Source organism: Aphis gossypii, chromosome X (genome assembly GCF_020184175.1).
Source record: "Aphis gossypii isolate Hap1 chromosome X, ASM2018417v2, whole genome shotgun sequence".
NCBI lineage: Eukaryota > Metazoa > Arthropoda > Insecta > Hemiptera > Aphididae > Aphis > Aphis gossypii.
Window position 1 is genome coordinate 6,504,617 of NC_065533.1, and position 11,299 is coordinate 6,515,915.

The 11,299-nt window shown below is 29.3% G+C and overlaps 1 pseudogene; it reads left to right on the plus strand.

Annotated features, from left to right (window-relative positions):
* Nucleotides 1-4,424: 4,424 nt before the first annotated feature.
* LOC126551628 (uncharacterized) lies at nt 4,425-5,534 on the plus strand (annotated as a pseudogene).
* Nucleotides 5,535-11,299: the final 5,765 nt, after the last annotated feature.

Here is an 11,299-nt window from a genome sequence, read left to right on the forward strand (position 1 = left end):
ACCATAATAAGTAAAATAATATAATATATAGCAAAAACAATACAAAAAATAATAAATAATAAAAATAGAAAATGTATTAACAAAACTATATGAATTTGAGATATAATGACGGACTGTCGCACACCGTCCACTATCAGCCTGATAACAAATACACTATCGCAAGCTGACAATGGAGACAAGAAAACAACGTAGTACGCAGTCCTGCCATTATATTGCGCTGCACGTCTTAGCTTGAACACAATGATAAATAATTTTAGTTAATATTTTATTATTGATATCTTACATTGCTTTATATGGGACTAAGTATTGTTAAATGAATACCTATTAATATATTTATTTAAAAAAAACGAATATTTTTTATATAGGTATATATGTACATATATATATATTATTAACAATTATAATATTATTAATGATATAATAATATATTACTTGTTATTCCTGTATTACTATTATAATTCTTCAATTTTTCACACATATCCTCATTGTAATCTGTCATATCTATGCATGGTTTAACAATATGGTTCAATGCTAATTGAGTTGCTTTATAGTTTAGTAATCTATCCTAAAAATGTTATAAAATTTCTTAGAGAAATATTAATACTGACATGAAACTACTAAAGTATAAACAGTTTAGCAAATCCCCCACCCCATCCCCGGAGATCTTAGCTCTGATTGCATGATCATTATTTAATAACATGAAAACTAATTGCTTAATTAATTATTAGTTCTGGTAAGTATCAAATATGTTACGGACCTATACTGTCCGTATAAATTATTTTATACGCATAAGATCGTACAATGTCAACTTTCCATAACTTATATAATTATTACTACAGGCATACGAGTACAGGACACGAGAGTGTGAAATATTATATTAGTATATTAATTTAACAATTAAAGCAGAGGAGTGTCTAGGACCAAAATTTAGGACAGGCCTTATTGTTATAATATATAAATATAATTTTAAAATGCATATTTTGAGTATACTTAAAGGTTAAAAATCAGGGTAGGCCCGGGCCTACCAGGCCTACCCGCTGAACACGCCTCTGAATTAAAGTAAAACCACACGTCTCTTTGCAAAAAGTCAAAACTCGTTGTCTTAGCGATTCGATAAGAATCATGGGTAAGAATACACAAGCAGTCTTTTCGGGACCCCTCGTATGATGGAGTCGCCACCCACTCTTTGTACAAAATCATATATAAGGAAGACCGTGAAAAAAGCTCGACAGACGGTTACAGCTGGGAGATGCAACTCTATAGCGCATTTATGGACAGTGGTAGTTACGGCATCAGGCACGCAGAACGCTCATGTCTCCGACACATTTCTTCTACCATTACCATAGAACTGTTGACTGTCTCGTCTCGTTCTCTCGTGCGTTTCAAATTTCAACGGTATTTTAAATTTTTTTGCGTTTGTACTTTAAAAAAACTGTAATTTTTTGTGTTTTGCTGTTGATATTATTGTTATAAAACATACTGCAATGCCTAGACACGCATATAAGTGTTGTATTGCTCAATGCAGCTCTTAAGGTTCGTATATTTTTGATGTATTATAATTTATATTTATTGTTTATTCAACTATTAGCTACTTATAGGGCTGTTCTTTATTTGATCAGTACAAAAAATAAAAATTTTATTTTCTACTTTATGTGTGCAAATCATAAAATTGAAATACCTAAGTACCTACATTAACGTACTACGTTATAGTATCGTTAAATCGGTTTTAAATTCATAACTAACAAATTTTCTATTGTTTATACCTAATTAAAAATCTGCAGCTACAAAATAAATGTAAATGATGCCTTACGTATTATACTGACAAATATGAACTATATAATACTTAAATTATAGTCCAATTAATTATTATTTAATTTAACCATTTGTAGGTACAGTATCCCACAGGTTTCCTAATTCTAGGACAAATATGGAAACTTATCTTAAGCGGGTCGAGATAATTGGAGAGGATCTTAAAACTATCGATCCATCATTAGTATATTACAAAAAACGAGTTTGCTCTCTCCATTTTGTAAACGATGACATAAGTCCAGGGACCAATAGCAAATTAAAAGCTATTGCTTTTCCTACTTTACATACACCTGGTAAATTCATTACTCAAAAAATTTAAATTGTTTTTTTAATTATCATTTAATTTTTTTTTCATATATTTTACATTATTTAAATTCAATTTTGACTTTCAGTTCCTATTGCAGCAGTTTTGTCTATGACTAGTCAAACTTATGCACCAGTACCTCTGGCTGAATCATCAGGTGTGTTTCATTTTTTTTATTCATATATTTTACATTATTTAATTCCAATTTTGACTTTCAGTTCCTACTACAGCAGTTTTGTCTATGACAAGTCAAACGTGTACACCAGCATCTCTGGCCGAACCATCATCAAATCAAAACGAATCATTTGGTATGTTATTCTGTATTCAATTTTTAGTTCATATATTTATATTTATTTGTTTTTCAGAGGAAAGTTTTGTGGAAGGAATATTTGTATTGCCGGACGATTCACCTATTCGTTGTATGTATTTCAGTTATTAATCTTAAACTTAAGGATGGCTGTAACAGTGTTACTTCATTAATCTTTTTGTTTCTTGATACATTTTATCACTTTTTTTCCTTGCTGATATTTAATTGATTAAGGAAAAGCGGCATGGTCAATTATTTTTTTGCTTAATAATTGCTTATTATTGCTTATTTTTTAATATTTAGTGCATGATAATGATGGACAAGTTATGGATTACAATAGTAAAAAGTCTACAAAAATAACCAAACCTAGAACTGGTGAATCTTTTATATTCTTCTTATTTCTTTTATGAGGATGTGGCACCTGTATTATAATAACTGTCCATTAGGCCGCATATTAAGTATTTAAAGCTTAACTGCTTAAAATCTGCAGGTATCCCATCAACAATATACCTAAAAAAGATAATTGCTGCTTAATGTAATACATTTTATAATTATTCAAAATAATTGGATTCTTCTAATGTTGGGATTTTGGCAAAAATTAGTGTCCATAAAGCTGCAAAATTGACTCTATGGTGCAAATCAATGTATGCTGACAATATAATTTTGAAAAGAAAGCTCCAATAAGAATCTTCAAAAGCTAAAACATTCAAGCAAAAATTAAGGGCTGCTGAAAATTTCTCTGAACGTTATATCAACGATAAGTTGTCTGGCAAACTATCACCAGCTGCTACTTTGTTTACTAATTTGCAAATTCGAGAAACTCAAAAACAGAAGAAAGAGAGAAGATTCATGCTAGATGAAAAAATACTAAGTTTGTCACTGTATAAGAAGAGTCCAAAATCCTATAAGTTATTGTCATCATTGTTTACTTTACCATACCGTCGATCATTAACTTCTTTGCTGCATCAAGTTAAAATCGAACCAGGTATATCTCCAGTTGTAATGTAAGTGTTTAAAGAAAAAGTAAATAAGTTAAAGGTCAATGAGAAATTTTGTACATTAATGTTTGACGAGGTGAACCTAAGTACAGAACTACATTACAATGCAGCTTCAGGAAAAATTGATAGCTTTGAAAATAATGGGTGTGCAACGACTCAGGAATTTGCTGACCATGCACTCGTAGTCATGGTGAAAGGAATTACCAAAAAATACAAACAGCCGATTGCTTATACTTTTATAAAAGGATCGACAGATAAATTTCTGTTGTGCGCTTTGATAAAAAAGGTTGTGACCAGCATTCAAAAAACTGGGTTGAAAATAATTGCTACAATATGCGATCAAGGGGCTAGCAATGAAGGTGCAATCAAGTTATTGAATGAAGAAACTAAAGCTTACTGTTTAAAAAAAAAAATAAAGTACAGTGAAGATTTTTATGAAATTGAATGTGAAGGAAACGAAAGAATAAAGATTATTCATCTGTTCGACCCTCTACTGAAAGGCATCAGAAATAATCTACTACAAAAAGATTTAATATTTATGACAAACAATGAGAAAAAAGTAGCTCAATGGCAACACCTGGCAGACCTCTACAAGCTAGACAGCAGCATCGAGGAGATAAAAATGTTACCGAGGATTACTGATTATCACATTATTCCTGGTAAAATCAAAAAAATGAAAGTGAAAATAGCAGCACAGGTTTTAAACCAACGCGTTTCAGCACTGATGAGATTCTTATCCGGTAAATGTTAATATGTTCTACCATCTTTGTTTGAAGTTTTGTTTGTAATATAGGTACTATAATTTGAATGTACGGTTTCAGCCAAAGGAATACTTGATCCTAGTTCTCAAGACACAGCTGATGCTTGTCTTTTTTTCGACAAACTTTTTGATTCGGTCAATGGAAATTTGCATAAAATTGTTGATGGCAAAATTTATCGTTCAGCATTAAAAAAAAGAAGCCCTCACCATGAATTTTGGCAAAGTGCTTTGAAGATACTTAATTCTATGGTGTTTGTTGATTCGGTTACAAAAAAAAAAGTCTTCCACGCCACAACCAAGGACCATACAAAACTGGATAAAAACCATCAGAAGTATACATATTTTTACACATTATACAGTGTAATAATAACTTAGCATATTTTCAATACAATTGAGTTCTGTTTAACTAATAATTATTAGTTATAATAATAATTTTGATGATATTCCGATGTAATTAATTTTTCTATGTTTTCAAAATATATACAAAGTAATGGCAGAATACGGTGTACATTCCTTATTGGTTCGCAACTTCAACCAAGATCCAATCGAAAATTTCTTTGGTGCGATTCGGAGTCTTGGTTATCGTTCCAATAATCCTTCAACTCAGGGGTTTTCTTCAGCATACAATACTTTGATGTTAAATAATTTAAGAACATCGCACTCGGTTGGAAGCAATTGTGAAGAAGACTTCTCAGAAGGTGCTCTGGCTTCATATAATTTACTGTTTTCTAAGATAAATAATGATTTTACACAAAACATATATCATGAACCTAGCGTTGCTGATGGGTTAGTAAAAAATAAATCTGTATGTACATTGTACACTTGAGCTATCATACTTAAAGTTTCAAACCCAAAATTATATTGCTGGATTTATAATTAAAAAATTAAGTACAATTCTGTTTAAAAAATTTAAGATATGTATAGGTCAGATTTGTACTATAGCGTTGGTAAATCTCATGATCTCGTGATAGCAAAAGAATACAATGAACAACTTAACCTCAAGTATCCAAATGTTAGTTTTTGTCGTTTAATACAGGCTATAACTGATCTTATATATTTACAACTTCCTTCAATATGTCATCGGTTAGATTATAAGTTAGTTTTAATTTCTAAAATTCAAGAACAATTTAGTCTAAACATAATAAACTGTCCAATTCACTCTGAACAATTTGAAAACAAAATTTTAAATTTCTCCATTAAATTATTAACAAACCACTGGTGTGTGGAAGTTAATCGTATAATAAATGGTAAAAAAAAATAAATTCTAACGAAAAAGATAACATTAAAATAGCAGCAACTAATAGGTATAATAAATTCTCAAAGTTTAAAAGTAAAACAATATTTCAATTTGCTTAAACTAAATTGCCATTTAATCTATTATGTTTAATAATATTTAAATTTTCTTTTCATGTATTATTCTTGTTTATATTATAATAATTTTATAGTATAATAATTAATATTTAATTTATTATTTATTTTTTATAATATTCATTGTTATTATTTATATTATGCTGTTAAATATAACAATATTATAGTACAATTAAATATTTTATTTTAATTTCTATTGTTTTCCAAACACCTATTAATTAACAATAATAAATCGGTAAAGAAAAAAGAATTTCAATTGATAAATTCAAAAAAAAGCGGGAATGTATTCTAGTAGCCGCCGTTCTGCCAGCGTTGTAGTTCTTACATCAGACACCAGGAGCGCTGTTTTCAATGCTCCAATTTTTAACACTGCAGTTTCCTATCTATTTAATTTTCTTATCTATGGGTTACAGTATAACCAATGGATAGGGATATCTATGACACTCAAAGGCCGGTCGTAACACCACTCACTATCTTACTATATATAATTTAATCTTAAGCTTATAACAACTGTATTCGTGCAAGGAATATTTTAATAAACGTTACGTATACTTGAACAACACGACGTATTCATTTTGTACGCTGATGCATGAATCGACCCAGTCGGGACGCAACAAATGTAACAGTCAATTGGTCGTTTTCAAAATAATATATGTATCATATAAAAATAATTGTTAGTTGTAATTTGTTTTAAAAAAATATGTAAAAATATGTGTAAAAATAATTATAAGTTATAAAAAATAATGTGCGTGAAAAGTATTTTAAGTTGTGAGCTATCATCGTTGGTATATATTCATCAAATGTTCTATTATCAAATGTTTTACATAAGACATATTGCATTTATCCTCTCAGCGGTGTTATTATATTTCCTCCATTTTTTAGCGATTTTCAAACCATTATGCAATCCTTCTATTGATTGGTTTGTGGAAAGTTATATTCATATAGCAATTTTAAATTGTAATCAAATATTTTTTATTTTTATTTTTCTTTCCATTTTGCCAACCCGTGTTTCTTCAAAATAGTCAAGTAAATTAGATTCGAGTAACAAGGAGTTTTAACCAAATGTTCAAAACATCTAATAAGTAAAAATAGAATTAACAGGAACATATGCTAGACGTCTAATTTTTTTTTATTTCAAAAGCTAAAATGGGATATTCTTTGTATTGTTTTGATAAACCACATTCTTGAATGATCTTCAAATAGATTGCGCAAAGTGAAAATGACAATCACGAATTTTGATATCACCTAATTATTTTTTGAAAGCATTCATTGCTGTATTTCAAAATCTAACACGATGATTTTAATTTTAAGTTGCTGTTTAATGTTTTTAGGCATTGTAATAAACGAATATATGTTTTTTTTTTATTTGGTAAAAGTGCATACACCGAAGGTAAAACTTTTTAAGATTGAATTCCGTGAATAGTATATGGTTGAGAAAATATAGACGGGGAGAATTCCATTTGCATATCAATGATCGCATTCGGACATTTTTTGAAAATTTTCTTTCGTGGGAAATAGAAGAAAACGATCGCAGTTTTCCTGTTCATCACCGAAAGAATTAAATAGTATAAATGACTTCACACCTGGTATTACAAGATCATACTATAGTGATTGAGGTTTTTGCTGTATTTTCGCGTTATTTTACGCGCAGAATAGTGATTTTCATTTATCGTACGTCGGGCATTTGACCGGAAACTGCTATTCTATTTAACTAAAATTTTTAAAATTATATTAGATTATAAAATGTATTATACTATAAACATTTAGTTATTGATTATTAATCATTATTATTATCTTTAAAGTAATAATTGCTACAACAGTGAACAGATTGAGTATCTACTGCAGAGTTCAATATTCTTAGCAAGCTCCTTTAAACTTCCTTTTACGCTTTTGGCAATGTCCGGCAAATGAATATGTGATATTAAGGTTAAATTAAAAAAATTAAAAAAGAATATTTATCTGAATATATTATTATTGTTTTAATTTTTTTTTACATTTTTAACATATTCTTAAATAGTTTTTACTCTTTCACTTTAAGACCTAATATAATCTAGAGTCATGTTAAATGTATTTTTTTGTATTTTTGCGTTATCTTTCAAATAGCACTAGACTACACCGTCTATCATAGTCAACTGAAACACAATGCACTCCTGTATGTAGTACAGACTATAGAGGCAACATATTATTTTTATTCCAGATAAATGACATCCGATAATATTTATTATCATAACATACTATAATCGTATAGATATTGTGCAATACCTAATAAAGCTGGATGTAAATAAATACATGCTATTATTCAACTTAATAGCAAAACCTATAATAATAATTATTGTAAATTTATAGGTTCATACATAGGTAACTTTCTTAAAGTAATATTTTTGTTTCGCGACGAAAATATACTTCGACCTATTTACCAAGCGATCATAAGCGATCGTAAGCGACGTAAGATCATTAAACATTACAAGGTACGAGGATCTCCTACCCCATGTGATGTCTCCATCTTACAGTTTACACGCATGTAAGATCAAAACATACTTTAAAATCATAATATAAATGGAAATCTACGTGCGATTCTAGATAATAGTTTTACCTTTAAATTTTATAATAGGTCAATTTACTCTAATGTCAAAACTAACGGCATTCTATTGAAACTAGTGAACAAAAATTTGCTATGTTATACGTAAACAATACATACGGGCAAAGCGTCATTTAATAAATCAAACAAAATTATTTTAACTTATTAAACTATTTAACTTATTTTAGATTCTGAACTCTCTTTAGATAAACATTTTTCAAAAATTTTCAAAAAAAAGTGACGGAAAACGGGAATTTTTAAGCAAAATAAGTTTTTGACCAAATCAATTTTTTTATATCGTTGTAACTCTATAATAATGAACCACTGTAAATACTTGAAATGTTGAATAATAGTATTAATATTAGTATTTATTAATGTTAGTCTATATAAAGTTAAATTTCTAAAATATTTTGACTTTTTTGAACTATTCATAGACAACTGAAATTTTCAATTTTCCTCATTTTTTAATTTTTTTTTGAAGTGTCGATTTAAAAAAATTTGGATCACCAAAAACTTGACAATTTAATGCAAGGTTTCTTATGAGCTTTTCTTATTGTATTTAAAAAAAAATCAAAAATCGTTAATCACAATTTTCTTTTATAAGCGTTTATAGTTCAAATTTTTATGAAATTTGTCAAAATCGCGAAAATTTGCAAGTAATTTTGTAGTTAAAAATCATAAAATCTTTTTTATTTATATCTTATGTTAAAAATTCAACATTAAGTTTTCTATAAGTTTTCCTTCAAATAACTTTAGAGAGAACTCGAATCATCATTATAGGAAAAATGTTATGTGCGTATGAATTTTACATTTTTATGAAATTGCGTAGCGATAACGATTTATCCTCAAACGATTTTAAATATTTGTTATTTTTCAAAAAGTATTAGTCATAGATACTTGAAGATTTCACCAGTTTTTAGGTTGGTATTTTCTTTACAGGGTATAATTTTCAAAATATTTTGCTTATTTTAAGGCATTTGAAGTATTCGTGTTTGTTTAATTTTTTTTTTTTTTTATAAATATCGATACGATTTTTTTGGCTAATTCAAAATATTTGAAAATAGAATACAAAGTTACTCAAAAGTTATTCTTAAAGTGATTCAAAAATTATAAGAATACATAGACAAATTTTTTTTTAATTGGCTTTTTAAGTTCAAATATTGACAAAAATTCGACAAAATCATGATTATTTGCAAATTATTTTGTGGGTATGATTCATAAAAATTTTTATATCAGTAGCTAAGAGTTGCAAATTGAATACAAAATTTTTCATAAATCAGGCAAACAATCATTAGAAAAGGACTTAAACTTTGGTTTATTCAGGCCGTTAAAACATAAACCTCCTTTTTCATCAACCACTGGAAATATATCCTAGGCTGACAAATTATCTCCATTCGGAATCGTTTTTAGTATAATGTAATGATATCTATCATTGGATTCAAATTTAACACTGCTATTATAGTTATATTATTGTGGTCCACACGGCATCTAATGTACAGCAAAACGGTTCCCACTTTTTTTCATTTAAAAATGTTAACTCAAGTTGAAATAATGGTAATTTACATTTTTACATTGTGTCAATTGTAATTAAAATATTCTAACAATGAAATACTGCATCACCATATTTGTTCGATCTTTTTGACTGTCGAGTTGCCGCCGTCGGATGTCGCGCTATGTACTATGGTCATGTTCGCTACGCGCCGTCAGCCGCAATGCTATGTTGGCTAGACTGTCGTTAACAGCGTTTTGTCGCTGGCGAACCGGTGCGTTCGTTGTGCTTTCTGTTCGGTTCCGTCCGTGAAAGTGTACGCGTTTCCTCGTCCGTACCATCTGTACGCAAAACCACGTTTTTTTTTGTGCCGTTTAAGCTTGATTATTTGCGTTGCTTTGGTATCGTTAGCGCTCCGTTGCTCTACGTGTAATTACTGTTGCTGTACAGTCCGTTCTCCGTTGATTCACGAGTTCTTTGGTTGTTGTTGTCAACGCATTGCGCTACGCTCAGGTGCACACACGTGAACCACGTGTCAACTCGCTGCTCCGCTACGCATTCGCTTGTTCGTGTACGTGTCGCTCCACACCAGTGTCCAGTACGACAAAAGGCTTTTCCGAACGATCGCTTGCTCGCGATATCCCACAGCTCAGCCGTTCATCACCACCTCAATACCCACAGTCACAGTTGCAGTGGTACAGGCCAGACGGTGATCCCAGCCCCTCCCCTTGTACCTTGTATTAATGATTTTATAATATTGTTATCCCTTTTATTATTATTTGTATTTTATTGCTCTTCTTGTTATTTTATTATTATATTGTGCTCTGCATTATAAGCAAATTGTTAGTCACTTAAATTTTCCCACTCACGAAGGTCCGGAGGACTTAGCGTCCAACGTACGTCTTAGTAAGGCCCGTTGTTGTAAACAATGTTAAATGTTGACTTTTTCAATTTGTTTTTTCAATGATAACTATAATATTGTACTTACTTCAATGGATAAGACCGGTTTTTCGATTGCTTTAAGTATATTACTTAATTTGTCTCCTTGTTCAGAACTTATGGTGAAAAGTACTAAGAACTTGTACATAGAAATGTGTTTTCTATACAAAATATCGTCGTCTAACTCCGTCCATAACTTCTCATTATTTAACCATCTCCTTAATTTATGCAATATTTGAATTTTGTCCTTCGTGATATTGTTCTCCTGAGAATGATATAATAAGGTAAACAATTTAATTAAAAAATAAACGTAATGTGATTATCATATAGTATTTTAAAAATTGTAGGTATATTTCTAATGATTAGTTTTTACTTAACTTTAGAATTTAGATCAAACTAATAAATTAATAACCTATAAATTTATTAAAAAAAATATATGGCCGTCATAAATTCAATCATAATTCATCAAGCTTAAATCACTTAGTGTATCTAGGTATCTATAATAGGTACCAGTATTTTTAAGAATTATCTAGTTCTGTAATTAATTATGTCTTATAAATAAAGTTTCGTAAAACTGATTTCTATGAAGTTTTAGTTCTACACTAGTTCTAACTGAGACTTATTGAGTTGTATACAACAAGTTTAATCTTTGTCGCATATTATACTTATCAACTAATAGGTATTTGCTTTATTACTTTATATAATTTTTTTTTGTACATTTTATCAAATTATAACAATTATTTCAAT